Here is a 15822-nt window from a genome sequence, read left to right on the forward strand (position 1 = left end):
CATACATTTTATGATCTACATCTTAGACAAACTCTTATAACTCATGCCAGAAATTATCCTCTTACTATTTAATTTGCTATATTGTATAGTAAAAGTTCTTATTCACAGGTATTTTGTATCACTGTAGTCTAGACATGGTAATTATAAATGCAATACTGGTACCCTAATGTTTTAGATCAAGCCTATTGAGAATTGTATAGGTGTTTTCATCAAGTCTGATTTGTATCTGGACATATTTTCTGTTTTGTTTTTGTTACTCTTTACCTCAATAATATATATATATATATATATATATATATATATATATATATATATATAAATATATATATATATATATATATATATATATATATAAAATAAAAAACAAGCACAAGATAGTGATCAACTTCTATGTGGTTTATAGCCTGTTCTAGATATGCAAATCGGCAAATGAATGTTGTATTTTACATACAGACTTTCACTTAAAAGTATGAATCTTTCTTGCTGGGCACTATCATACTGTTGTATTCAACCAAAATGGTTTAGAAAAGGAAGCCAGAAATTGCCCAAGCTGCCATAAAATATTTATGTACAAACACTCTGAAGTTAGAATTGGGGACTATGTTCTAGAACTGATGTGTATATTAAAAATAAATATAAATATCTCCAGGTCAGAAGCTTTATATTGGTGTGCACTTAGTTATATTATGAATGTTCAATGCTTTCTTATTTGTTGTTATCTTCACCTCTACAGAGATCATTATGGTCTCTACAAAAACAGGCAATTCTGCTTATAGCCTTGGCATTAGGGATAGCTCCTAAATTTGGAACAGATGTTTCAAGCTTAAGGATATCAGCAGTTAAACAATGTAATGCAAACATTCAGCAGAAAAAAGTATTTAAAACTGTTGTTTTATTTGCCATTTAAAAGGAAGCCATAAATTAGCTCCTGCACAGATCAAAGCAATCACACTGTAGCAGTGTATTTACAATCTAGGACATGCCCTTCTTAGATTAATGGAAGTATCTCCCAGCATCCACTAGTACCACTGTTCATCAAGGCTCTAAACAAATCATAAGCCATTTTGTGCAATTAATTTCTGACTGCATTCTAAAGTGATTGCTTCAATGACAATCAAGTTCTTGTAAAGAGCATGCCTGCCACAGAAACATGCCACACATGGTCCTTGATATGTGAATAGATTAAGAATACAGGTAACGCTTTGAAGAGAAGCCGATGACTTGAATGAATTTTCATTGAGGAAATTGATTTTCTAAGGACAGTCCTCATCTAAGTTGCAGAAACAAATACAAACCTTGAATTCCTAACTATGTAAACACAATATGCATTTCCTGCTCACATAATCAAAATCTGATTTGATCTGTATAAATATTCATCTCTCAGGACAGGGATAAGCTTCTGCACAGAATATGCTTCAAAAGTTAATAAAACATGTTCAACCCTTTATCATTTAAATGTTCAAATACACTGGGAAATTATTATATTTAAATCACTGATCTGTATTTCTAATAACTGCAAAATTACCCTATGTCACGACCACCTGCCCTGACAGTACAGATGAGACTATGTCTGAGTGGATGAAAGGGTTAACAAAACACTCTCCAAACTATTCTAGCTCCAGAAAGAACAAAAATAATTTTTATCACTACTGCATCTATAACATCAAATGCTAATATCATCAATGAAAGTTAAAACTGGGAGTCCTTGATCTCCCTACTTCACAGTTTAAAATCCAAAAAACTATTTGGCAAAAAAAATTAATAAAATAAATCTATCTATCTATCTATCTATCTATCTATCTATCTCTCTCTCTCTCTCTCTCTCTCTCTCTCTCTCTCTCTCTCTCTCTATATATATATATATATATATATATATAAAAATAAATATATATATATATATATATATATATATATATATATATATATATATATATATATATATATATATATATATAAATACAGAACTGATAAACTCTTACTGTTAATCCTTAATAATTGTTACCAGTCTCTCAAGCAATTTGAATTCAAATATTCAGATGAAAGCCAAAATCATAGCAATAAATATCTATGACAAAAATTGTCACAATATATTAACAAGATAGAGAAAAAAATAAAATGTATGCATACCTGATAAATTAATTTCCTTCTTTGCAGTGAGAGTCCATGAGAACATCCTTAACCTATGGAAATTATTCTACCTGGCCACCAGGAGGAGACACCCCAAACAAAGTTATAAATATAAAGTTATAAATATTCCTTCTACTTCCCCTATCATCTCAGTAGTTCAAGCCAAGGATAAGGAAAAGTGAAGAGAGATGAAATCTGAGGTGTTCTGCCCCTTGTGCTTACCAGTATACGGGAAGAAGATTGACAAAACACCTCAGTAGCGTGAAGGTAGAACTTCAACACTCTGATGACACCCAAATTGTGCAACAATCTCTCCTTGAAAGATGATGGATTGGGACAAAGTGAGGGAATCACGATCTCCTGGTTGATGTGAGTATTAACTACCTTGGGAAGAAAATCAAGCTGAGTCTTCAACACAGCCTTATCTTGATGGATCACTAGATACGGAGGATCACATATCAAAGCTAAAAGCTCTGAAATAGTAAAAAAATATTTTAACAGCATTAACACTAAATTTAGGCTCTATGGAGGAGCAACAGGTTTGAAAACAGGTCAGAGTTTGACCCCTGTCTGAACAAACTCCTGAACATCTGGCAAACTAGACAACTTATTGTGAAACATAATAGAAAGGGCACAGGTCTACTCCTTAATAGAACTCGCCAATAGGCCCTTCTCCAGACCCTCCTAGAAAAAACTGTAAAATGTGCAGTTTTTACTCTACGCCAAGAGAAACCTCGCTGGTCACACCAGTGAAGATAAGTCCTCCAGATCTTCTGGTAGATGCGTCTGGTGACAGGCTTGCGAGCCTGGATAAGAGCATAAATCACATTGTCAGAGAAGCCTCCCTGAGCTAAGATAAACCGTTCAATCTCCTGGCAGACAGCGAGTATAAATAAAAAGAGATAAGCGCTCAACCTGGGAAAGAACAATAGCATAATAGCTTGTTCTATGGCTAGTTACCACCAAAGAAGCAGCCTCTTTTGCTCAACATGTGCCTTTCACAGAGAACTTTCCTGAAGCATATCATTCTGATCCTGACTTCACAGTACAGTCCAGCCCTGAAATACCAGGCAATCCCTCTATGAACGAGAGAAACAGCAAAACCCAAGACGTACGTTTCGGCCTATTGTGGGCCTCATCAGTGTGATGCAGCCATATCCCTCTAGACACTGAGCAACAGGTCCACGTCTGGATTCCTGTATCACACTTAGGGAGACTTTCATAAGTGTCATAATTTGCATAAATAAAAAGAGAGAATCTTTTCACCTGGGAACGAACAATAGCATAATAGCTTGCTCTATGGCTAGTTACCACCCAAGAAGCAGCCTCTTTTTGCTCAACATGTGCCTTTCACAGAGAAGAACTTACCTGAAGCATATCAGCCAGATCCTGACTTCACAGTACAGTCCAGCCATGAAATACCAGGCAATCCCTCTCTGAACGAGAGAAACAGCAAAACCCCAGACATATGTTTCAGCCTATTGTGGGCCTCGTCAGTGAGGTGCAGCTATATCCCTCTAGGCACACTGAGCAATGGGTCCACATCTGGATCCCCACATCACACTTAGTGAGACTTCCCTAAGTGTCATAATTTGCATAAATAAAAAGAGAGAAGTGCTCAACCTGTGAATGAACAATAGCATAATAACTTGTTCTATGGATAGTTACCACCCAAGAAGCAGCCCTTTTTTTGCTCAATATGTGCTTTTCACAGAGAAGAACTTCACTGAAGCATATCAGTCTGATCCTGACTTCACAGTACAGTCCAGCCCCAAAATACCAGGCAATCCCTCTCTGAACGAGAGAAACAGCAAAACCCCAGACATACGTTTTGGCCTATTGTGGGCCTCGTCAGTGAGGTGCAGCCATATCCCTCTAGGCAAACTGAGCCTCAGAGTATCTAGGTTTTGATAACAGAACAGACACTGCCCTGGCAGTACAAGAGTGATCAGACTGTTGAATTTAATAAAGTTATGTTTATTGTTTAAATAGTTTTAATTATATGTTGAAAAATTAAAGGGACATTCCAGTCAAAATTTAAATGCACATAGATTAATTACATCTTTGAATAGAAAGATATTAGCAATATAAATGTATTAGCAAAAATGCTTGTAGTAAAAGTTATCACTGTTTTAGTTGTAACATTTTCCTCTGCACGTGCATGTGAAGCATAGCTAGATATTGTCACTGCACCCACATTTTAAATAATCTAGCTACTCAGATCATCAGTGGGGTTTGTATCATGTCAGCAATTAACAAATTGAGTCATTACCTGATGGTACAAGCACCTTAGGCTCTCTGAGTAAATGCTGTGTTTAAAATGCTGGTGCACGGTGCATACTTAAATACACTTTTGAAACAGCTATAGCTTTTATTAGAAGCATTTTTGCTAATGCATGTATATTACAAAATTGCTTCTGTTCAATACCAAAATGCACCCATGTGTTTTTCAATTTTGGCTGGAATATCCCTTTAAGACACAACCTTTGTGTATAATGATCGACTCATCAAGGTCATTTTGAGAGATTCTAGAAGTGGAAAACTTTTCTGAGATGATTGTACTGGACTTTTTGTGAAATTGCTAAAAAACATAATTTATGCTTACCTGATAAATTTATTTCTCTTGTAGTGTATCCAGTCCACGGATCATCCATTACTTATGGGATATTAACTCCTCCCCAACAGGAAGTGCAAGAGGATTCACCCAGCAGAGCTGCTATATAGCTCCTCCCCTAACTGCCATTACCAGTCATTCGACCGAAAACATGCAGAGAAAGGAAAACCATAGGGTGCAGTGGTGACTGTAGTTTAATGGAAAAATTACCTGCCTTAAAGTGACAGGGCGGGCCGTGGACTGGATACACTACAAGAGAAATAAATTTATCAGGTAAGCATAAATTATGTTTTCTCTTGTTAAGTGTATCCAGTCCACGGATCATCCATTACTTATGGGATACCAATACCAAAGCTAAAGTACACGGATGACGGGAGGGACAGGCAGGCTCTTTATACGGAAGGAACCACTGCCTGAAGAACCTTTCTCCCAAAAACAGCCTCCGAAGAAGCAAAAGTGTCAAATTTGTAAAATTTGGAAAAAGTATGAAGAGAAGACCAAGTTGCAGCCTTGCAAATCTGTTCAACAGAAGCCTCATTCTTAAAGGCCCAAGTGGAAGCCACAGCTCTAGTAGAATGTGCTGTAATTCTTTCAGGAGGCTGCTGTCCAGCAGTCTCATAGGCTAACCGTATTATGCTACGAAGCCAAAAGGAGAGAGAGGTAGCCGAAGCTTTTTGACCTCTCCTCTGACCAGAATAAACGACAAACAGGGAAGACGTTTGTCGAAAATCCTTAGTTGCCTGTAGATAAAATTTCAGGGCGCGGACTACATCTAGATTGTGTAGCAGACGTTCCTTTTTCGAAGAAGGATTAGGACACAAAGATGGAACCACAATCTCTTGATTGATATTCCTGTTAGTGACCACCTTAGGTAGGAACCCAGGTTTAGTACGCAGAACTACCTTGTCTGAATGAAAAATCAGATAAGGAGAATCACAATGTAAGGCAGATAACTCAGAGACTCTTCGAGCCGAGGAAATCGCCATTAAAAACAGAACTTTCCAAGATAACAACTTGATATCAATGGAATGAAGGGGTTCAAACGGAACCCCCTGTAAAACATTAAGAACTAAGTTCAAACTCCATGGTGGAGCAACAGTTTTAAACACAGGCTTGATCCTAGCTAAAGCCTGACAAAAAGCTTGAACGTCCGGAACTTCTGACAGACGTTTGTGTAAAAGAATGGACAGAGCTGAAATCTGTCCCTTTAAGGAACTAGCGGATAAACCATTTTCTAAACCTTCTTGTAGAAAAGACAATATCCTCGGAATCCTAACCTTACTCCATGAGTAACTCTTGGATTCGCACCAATATAAGTATTTGCGCCATATCTTATGGTAAATCTTTCTGGTAACAGGCTTCCTAGCCTGTATTAAGGTATCAATAACTGACTCAGAAAAACCACGTTTTGATAAAATCAAGCGTTCAATTTCCAAGCAGTCAGCTTCAGAGAAATTAGATTTTGATGTTTGAAGGGACCCTGGATCAGAAGGTCCTGTTTCAGAGGTAGCGACCAAGGTGGACAGGATGACATGTCCACTAGATCTGCATACCAAGTCCTGCGTGGCCATGCAGGCGCTATTAGAATCACTGATGCTCTCTCCTGTTTGATTCTGGCAATCAATCGAGGAAGCATCGGGAAGGGTGGAAACACATAAGCCATCCCGAAGGTCCAAGGTGCTGTCAAAGCATCTATCAGAACCGCTCCCGGATCCCTGGATCTGGACCCGTAACGAGGAAGCTTGGCGTTCTGTCGAGACGCCATGAGATCTATCTCTGGTTTGCCCCAACGTCGAAGTATTTGGGCAAAGACCTCCGGATGAAGTTCCCACTCCCCCGGATGAAAAGTCTGACGATTTAAGAAATCCGCCTCCCAGTTCTCCACTCCCGGGATGTGGATTGCTGACAGGTGGCAAGAGTGAGACTCTGCCCAGCGAATTATCTTTGATATTTCCATCATTGCTAGGGAGCTTCTTGTCCCTCCCTGATGGTTGATGTAAGCTACAGTCGTGATGTTGTCCGACTGAAACCTGATGAACCCCCGAGTTGTTAACTGGGGCCAAGCCAGAAGGGCATTGAGAACTGCTCTCAATTCCAGAATGTTTATTGGTAGGAGACTCTCCTCCTGATTCCATTGTCCCTGAGCCTTCAGAGAATTCCAGACAGCGCCCCAACCTAGTAGGCTGGCGTCTGTTGTTACAATTGTCCAGTCCGGCCTGCTGAATGGCATCCCCCTGGACAGATGTGGCCGAGAAAGCCACCATAGAAGAGAATTTCTGGTCTCTTGATCCAGATTCAGAGTAGGGGACAAGTCTGAGTAATCCCCATTCCACTGACTTAGCATGCACAATTGCAGCGGTCTGAGATGTAGGTGTGCAAAGGGTACTATGCCCATTGCTGCTACCATTAAGCCGATCACCTCCATGCATTGAGCTACTGACGGGTGTTGAATGGAATGAAGGACACGGCATGCATTTTGAAGCTTTGTTAACCTGTCTTCTGTCAGGTAAATCTTCATTTCTACAGAATCTATAAGAGTCCCCAAGAAGGGAACTCTTGTGAGTGGAAAGAGAGAACTCTTCTTTTCGTTCACCTTCCATCCATGCGACCTTAGAAATGCCAGTACTAACTCTGTATGAGACTTGGCAGTTTGAAAGCTTGAAGCTTGTATCAGAATGTTGTCTAGGTACGGAGCTACCGCAATTCCTCGCGGTCTTAGTACCGCCAGAAGAGCACCCAGAACCTTTGTGAAGATTCTCGGAGCCGTAGCCAATCCGAATGGAAGAGCTACAAACTGGTAATGCCTGTCTAGAAAGGCAAACCTTAGATACCGGTAATGATCTTTGTGAATCGGTATGTGAAGGTAAGCATCCTTTAAATCCACTGTGGTCATGTACTGACCCTTTTGGATCATGGGTAAAATTGTCCGAATAGTCTCCATTTTGAACGATGGAACTCTTAGGAATTTGTTTAGGATCTTTAAATCCAGGATTGGCCTGAAAGTTCCCTCCTTTTTTGGGAACCACAAACAGATTTGAGTAAAACCCTTGTCCCTGTTCCGACCGTGGAACTGGATGGATTACTCCCATTAATAAAAGCTCTTGTACGCAGCGTAGAAACGCCTCTTTCTTTATTTGGTTTGTTGACAACCTTGACAGATGAAATCTCTCTCTTGGGGGAGAGTATTTGAAGTCCAGAAGGTATCCCTGAGATATTATCTCTAGCGCCCAGGGATCCTGGACATCTCTTGCCCAAGCCTGGGCGAAGAGAGAAAGTCTGCCCCCCACTAAATATCGGAGGGGGTGAGAACGGCACACCGGGTCTATCCCACTCCTTAGTAACAATTTCAGTAAGTCTCTTAGGTATAGGAAAAACGTCAGTACTCGACGGTACCGCAAAATATTTATCCAACCTACACATTTTCTCTGGTATTGCAACTGTGTTACAATCATTCAGAGCCGCTAACACCTCCCCTAGTAATACACGGAGGTTTTCCAGCTTAAATTTAAAATTTGAAATATCTGAATCCAATCTGTTTGGATCAGAACCGTCAGCCGCAGAATGAAGCTCTCCGTCCTCATGTTCTGCAAGTTGTGACGCAGTATCTGACATGGCCCTAACATTATCAGCGCACTCTGTTCTCACCCCAGAGTGATCACGCTTACCTCTTAGTTCTGGTAATTTAGCCAAAACTTCAGTCATAACAGTAGCCATATCCTGTAATGTGATTTGTAATGGCCGCCCAGATGTACTCGGCGCCACAATATCACGCACCCCCCGAGCGGGAGATGCAGGTACTGACACGTGAGGCGAGTTAGTCGGCATAACTCTCCCCTCGTTGTTTGGTGAAATGTGTTCAATTTGTACAGATTGACTTTTATTTAAAGTAGCATCAATACAGTTAGTACATAAATTTCTATTGGGCTCCACTTTGGCATTAGCACATATAGCACAGATGTCTTCCTCTGAATCAGACATGTTTAACACACTAGCAAATAAACTAGCAACTTGGAAATACTTTTCAAGTAATTTACTATAATATGAAAACGTACTGTGCCTATAAGAAGCACAGAAAGAGTTATGACAGTTGAAAGTTAATAAACTGAAAGGTTATAGCATCAAATCTTTGTAAAAAACACAATTTTAGCAAAGGCTTGTTCCCATTAGCGAAGGATAACTAACCCTGATAGCAGAAAAAAAAGTTACAGAAATAAACGTTTTTTATCACAGTCAACTACAATCTCACAGCTCTGCTGTGAATTATTACCTCCCTCAAAACAAGTTTGAAGACCCCTGAGTTCTGTAGAGATGAACCGGATCATGCAGGAAATACAATGAGCTTCTGACTGAATTTTTTTACCTCCCCCTCACACACAACAGTGAGAGAGATCAGTAAACTGTCATAAATTAAATAAAACAACTGCCAAGTGGAAAAAATAATGCCCAAAACATTTTATTCACCCAGTACCTCAGAAAATGAAACGATTTTACATGCCAGCAAAAAACGTTTAACATAAATTAAGTGTTATTAAAGAGCCTGTTGCCAGTCCCTGCAAATTAGGCTAAAGTCTTATGCACACAGTATAATTCCAGTGAAGTGCCATTCCCCAGAATACTGAAGTGTAAAATATACATACATGACAGCCTGATACCAGCTGCTGCTACTGCATTTAAGGCTGAGTTTACATTATATCGGTATGGCAGAATTTTCTCATCAATTCCATTGTCAGAAAATAATAAGCTGCTACATACCTCTTTGCAGATTAATCTGCCCGCTGTCCCCTGATCTGAAGTTTACCTCTCCTCAGATGGCCGAGAAACAGCAATATGATCTTAACTACGCCGGCTAAAATCATAGTAAAAACTCAGGTAGATTCTTCTTCAAATTCTACCAGAGAAGGAATAACACACTCCGGTGCTATTATAAAATAACAAACTTTTGATTGAAGGTATAAAACTAAATATAATCACCATAGTCCTCTCACACATCCTATCTAGTCGTTGGGTGCAAGAGAATGACTGGTAATGGCAGTTAGGGGAGGAGCTATATAGCAGCTCTGCTGGGTGAATCCTCTTGCACTTCCTGTTGGGGAGGAGTTAATATCCCATAAGTAATGGATGATCCGTGGACTGGATACACTTAACAAGAGAAAATGTTATTCCTGGTCGCTTATTTATATCTTATTTCAATAATAGCTTTCAAACTGTATTGTGATTTCACGTATTTGTAACTTCATAGAAGTGCCTCTAATAATAAAAATAATAATAAAAAAAAACAGACCCTGAGTCAGAAGATCCTGCAAAAGAAGCAATTGCCAAGGATGAGCAGACGACAAGTTCACCACACAGGGGCTATCAGAATAGTTGGTATTCCCTCCTACTTGATCCGAGCAACCACTCAGGAGAACAATCAGAGCAAACAGATAAACTAGGGTGAAGTTCAACGGAACCGCTAGTGCGTACACTAGCTCTGCCTGAGGTTTCCTGGACCAAGATCTGTACCTCAGGAGCTTGACATTGAAGTGGAAAACCATCAGATCAATGCCTGGAACACCCCATCTGTGAGTTATCTCCAGAACTACCTCCTGATTCAGAGTGGAGAGTCTGCCTGCTCAGGAAATCTGCTTCCATTCTCCACATCTAAAATGTGGATAACTGTAATCTGACATTGATATCTCTCCGCCCACTGCAGGAGTCAATATATCTCCTGCATTGCTAGAGAGTTATGTGTGCCTGACTGATGGTTGATGTAGGCCACGGTAACAATGTTATCCAATTGGAATCATATATAACAGGGGGAACTCAGTTAGGCCACGCTAGAAGTGCATTGTATATAGCCCTCAACTCTAGGATGTTGATCGTAAGTGAAACTTCCTCTTGACACCAGGTTCCTTGGGCTCTCAGGGAACCCCATACTTCACACCAGTCAGACAGAAGTCTGTGGTGATTATCGTCCAAGAGGGGCGACACGTCCCTTGGAGAACTGGAGTTGGGGATTGCAACCAGACAAGACTCCCTCTCATCTGAGCGTCCAGGCAGATGATCTGCAACAGATCTGAATAATCTCCATTCCACTGTTTGTGCATACAAAACTGAGGTGGTCTCAGATGAAAGTGAGCAAATGGTATAGCATCCAATGCTGCCACCATTAAACCTACCACTTACGTGCATTGTGCCACAGAAGGACAAGTAATGACTTGAAGCAAGCGACAAGCTTTCTGAAGTTTCTCTCTGCAGTGATCTGTGAGGTAAATGTGCATAGTGACATAATCTTTAATTGTACCCAAAAAGTTTGCCCTCGTTGTTGGGACAAGAGAGCCATAGCCAGGTCGAATGGCAGTTCAACAAACTGGTAGTGCTTGTCTAGAAAGACTAACAATGTCCAGCACCCAAGGGACCAAAAGTTTATGATTTGCCTCTAGCAAACAATGCCCAGCACCCAAAGGTCCTGGATGGACTGAACCCATTCCCTCTGAAACAGAGAAAGTCTGCCCCCCACATGACCTGGTCCCCATATTGCTGACTTGCTATCCTGGGAATCTTACTCGGTCTGTTTGTTTTTGTTCCACCCCTTGGTGGGTCTTCAAGTAGCCCTGTGGGACTCTGTCTTAGGCGCTCCTGAGCTCCTCTGACTCCTGTTCAGATGAAAGGAACAAGAATGTCCAGACGAACGACCCTTACGTTTAGATTTCTCGTCCTGCAGTAGGAAACTCCCTTTCCACCTGTGACTAACTATGGCTATAATAGAGTACAGTCCCGGACCGAATGGGGACTTGCCAATTGCATAGTTGTGCTGGAGGGTTCAGAGTAATTATTTTGAAAAGCATACATTTACTGTTGTCATTATAATTTACAGAGGAAGACTCCTCTAGGCTCTCTATTAGAATTAAGTCACCCATCATATTATATTGAGTAATAAGACGATTGCTGCAACAATTGTGAAGTCCATTGGGGTATCTGTTTCCTAATGCACCTGTTTAGAGCATCTTACCACCTCTGGACCGGCCAAGCTGCATTACTACCGCTTTTCCACAGGTCTGATGTGCAGTGGCTCTGAAGTGGAAATGGCGCGAAAGTTGTGCTTAACTGCGTAAATCTGCATCTCCGCCCACCTCCATGGCCTGTATCCAATCCAGGTTTGCGTACTGTAGTAGTGAAATATCCCATCAAGGGGCGAGCATGCCTGCATAATACATTTAGGAAACCTGAGGACCGGTAAAGGTTACTAGTGCTGCAGCATTATAAAAACCCCTACATGACATAAGTCTGGGTGCCATAAGGTTCCCCAATGCGTACAGGCTACTCATCTGTGTCCTGTATATCAGCGTGCCTAAAGCGCTCCCCTTTCAGCCACATATAATGAAGTGGCTGGATGCCCGGTACACTGGTCTATATATGTCACTGTCTGTATTAAAGGGGTCAGAATGTGCACAGTGCATCTACTGTAGTCACAGGGACACACATTTACACCACCTATTAGACAAGTTGTTATGAGAGAGGGGGCATCTTACCCATGAAAAGTAATTTAGAGTTATAAGACAGGAGATAGGATAGACTGTAAAGAGGCATGTGAGACCCAGTGTCAGTCAGTAATACATACACCAATACTCTATTAAGATTTATATGACTATTGTGAAATATCCAACTTTCAAAGAAAGATATTCCTTGATAAACAATTTCTTCTTTTATAGAACCTTCTTCATTGTTACACAAAATAATATTTACTACTCTGTCATTGGCAATGAAGATGACATTTTTTGTGTGGATTAAAAAAGAGACACTGAGACTTCCGGTGGGCGGAGCTACGGTGTGGACGGGATAGCAACAAGCTCCGTGCTCAAGTCTGCTTAAAACTTATAATTTGTACCCCACACTGGCTCCCAAACTCTTCCTTGGCTGTATTTGAACTTTAATCTAGCCTGGAAGCATCGATCATTGTGGATGCTGCGGTTTGAGAGGAGAAACACCTTATAACCTCACCACTGGAAACATAGCGAGCACCGGTCGCCATCTTGCACTCCCACGTGGAGCGTGTAACTTTCTCTGCCTGAAGCCTGGATTACCCCTGCTCTTACTGAATCGCACATTTCTGGCGATTATAGTGAAACACGCTGACTACTGGGGCCTGTGTGAGCTTTAGAAGACTGACTGTCCCAACAACAAAAAATTGCAGACTACCGTGATTCTGAGGGGACTCCGGAGGGTCGGGGCTCCGCTCCGGAGTCAGCCTCTACAGATTTTTGCAAGATACAGCCGAGATTACCACCCAAGAGATTCAGGCTGCATCTTAGGAACTTGTGCGCCGAGGATATGGCTGTGGTGCGACGACAGGAGACTCCCTGCACGCATACAAGACATAGGTAAAAAGTGGCAGCATACAAACTGTGCAATACGCTAACAGCTCACACAACTTGCTCATAACTGCCCACAGGTTTATAGACTGTTAATACCATACATATAGCCTTTAGCTGCACTTGAGCTGGCCCTGACTATATAAGAACTTTTTGTGTAAAGAAGAGCAGAGAGGTCTGAGCTGCTGTACGAAGCTTTATTATATGTCCTGAACGCTTCAACCTTCCTGCTGTTGGCTACTTCTGATCCAGTTGTACCGGGCACACTCCATTAATAGCAGGGAAGCCAAGCTGTATTAACTAAACTGAAACCACAAAAGATTGCTGTGCTCTGCTGCACAATTCTAACTTGTTAGAGCGCACATCTCTCAAGGCCACATCACAACACTGAAATATATACTACTCTGATAGGCTGGCACTGATATGTTATTGCTGAGACCACGCAGCCTCATTTAGACATCTGCCTGCTGTGACTTAGCACCCAGTGGCGCAGCCCCACATAGTTTAACCCCTTACAGAGTTTACAAGCTACATCTCTATTCTCTACCCCTGCAGGGAAAGAGGGATATCATTCTGGGCAATCTGCCTAACTGCTATACGGTGCCTGAATTATAGCCTACAGCTGCTGGATACTGGCTGAAGAGCCTAGAGTATTTTAAGATTTGCGACACCAAATTAATAATACAACACAGAAACTTTTCCAGCTAAGAGACGGTATCTCTCCTCCTCCTCCCCCTCCTCCTTTCCCGCTCCGTGGCCACGGAGCGGGTCATAACATCTCTCCTTTTCCCATCAGCGCCCAGTGGTGGCACTCTCCCCGAGGAGAGATACTTCACTGCCTGCAAACAGAATATCTTATGCGTCTCTATGGACAGATTCCTGGCCACTCCCAAAATGTCGAGCAAAAGCAAGTCTCAGCAGGAGAAAAAGCACAGACAGTCCCCAGATACCCAGCAACAGGTCTCTCCTACAAAGTCAGCTCCTGCCCAGGAGACAGAAGGCCCCAATATAGGGGAGCAGCATCTAAGCTCTCTGTTGCTGTCCAAGCTGGACGTCTTACAAAAGGGTATGGACAACCTGACGTCCGAAGTCAAGCAATTCAACTCCAGATTGGCAGGAGCAGAGCAGAGAATCTCAGATCTGGAGGATGGCCATCACACTTCCTCCATTCAGGTTAAAGCACTGCTGCAACAAAATAAATATCTACACCAAAAGTTGGATGACCTGGAGAATCGCTCACGCAGGAACAATGTCCGTCTGGTGGGATTGCCGGAGTCTATCCGGCCATCAGAGCTATTGTATTTTGCTGAGCATTCTCTCCCCAATCTATTGGGGATCCCTGCTGAATACATACCGATGAAGGTAGAAAGAGCTCAACGCATTGGAAGCGACAGACCATCTATAGAAGGGAAAAAATCGCCCCCTCGAGGAGTGATGATCAAATATCTCAATTTCCAGTCTAAGATTCAACTCCTTAAAGCATACAGGAAAGTTGAAATGTTGTTATACGATGAAAAGAGAATCTACATCTTTCAAGACTACTCCTCAGAGGTTGCTAAGAAGCATGCAGTTCTCTACATAAAGAAAAGCGGCAAGCCATCCTTCTCTTCCCAGCACGCCTGAAACTTTGCACCCCACAGTGAGGCTCAGGATTTCTTGGACCAGGAAAGAGACGCAACAGCTTGCCCTTCCCCAAGGCGAAGGGACTCTCCTGGCTGACCGGAGGGACTTAACTAGTAACTCTGCAGCTCCTCTGCAGACTATATATATTACTCCCATGTTTCAGACTTTATTGGATTAACGCAAGAAGATACCGTGATGGATATTGTTATGTGTAAATATGTTATGTTTCTATTTATGTTATGTTTGATGAATATATTGATGCCATGTGCCCCATGCTTTATACCTCAAAAAGATGTTTGGATGGCTAGATATCATACTGCTGTGTTTAGAAATATAACGGTTCTGATTAATATCTGTAATTATGCCATGTTTCAGCTATGTTTGACCAATATGCTGAGGTTAAGTGCCTTATGCTTCATATTTAACAGGAGTGTAGAGCACCGTCAGATATGTCTCCCCCCCTTCTCTGCTACTATGGCTATATTATGGTTGATGAATGCATTGATGTCCTGTGCCCCATGCTTTATATCTCAAAAATGTCTAGATGACTGGGTACCACACTGTTGTGTTTAGGAATATAATGGTTCTGATTGATATCTATAATTATGCCTGTTTTTTGCTATACCTGACAAATTCGTTGGGGTTGTGTGTCTTATGCTTCATATTCAACAAGAGCGTAAAACACCGCCAGATACATCCCCCCTTCTCTGGTATAATGGCTTGGCTAGACGTGACGGATGAGATGCGGGCATGTGTTTGCCTCATAGGTCCAAAGACAAACCATCATACCAATGTATATAAGGGTGATCTTCAAGATGTTGATGTACCTGCTCTGTATCTATCCTCGCTGAGGTTTAAATGTCCATAAAAATAATCTCGTGGAATGTAGGGGGAATTAATTCCCCTATCAAAAGGAAAACTATATTGACCCATCTCAAGAAGTCACAGGCTCATATTATGCTTCTGCAGGAAACCCACCTGACAGCTGTAGAACATGATAAACTTAAAGTTAAATGGATCTCCGAGGTCCTTAGTGCCTCTTATAATAGTTCTAGTAGAGGAGTAGCCCTCTTAATAAGGAAAGGCCTAGAATACGAGCTGGGAAGT

General features: G+C 41.5%; 1 protein-coding gene and 1 long non-coding RNA gene across 2 annotated transcripts in view; one reads left to right on the top strand and one right to left on the bottom strand.

Moving 5' to 3' along the window:
- Positions 1-4704, top strand: part of LOC128642889 (uncharacterized) — a 167102-nt gene extending 162398 nt beyond the window's left edge. Inside the window, exon 3 of the long non-coding RNA XR_008399726.1 lies at positions 2155-4704. This is a non-coding gene — a long non-coding RNA (uncharacterized LOC128642889). The remainder of the gene's footprint in view (positions 1-2154) is intronic.
- Positions 1-15822, bottom strand: part of PAPPA (pappalysin 1) — a 1503354-nt gene that overhangs the window by 511354 nt on the left and 976178 nt on the right. The window lies entirely within an intron of this gene.

The sequence above is a fragment of the Bombina bombina genome, chromosome 12, assembly GCF_027579735.1.
Source record: "Bombina bombina isolate aBomBom1 chromosome 12, aBomBom1.pri, whole genome shotgun sequence".
Taxonomy (NCBI): Eukaryota; Metazoa; Chordata; class Amphibia; order Anura; family Bombinatoridae; genus Bombina; species Bombina bombina.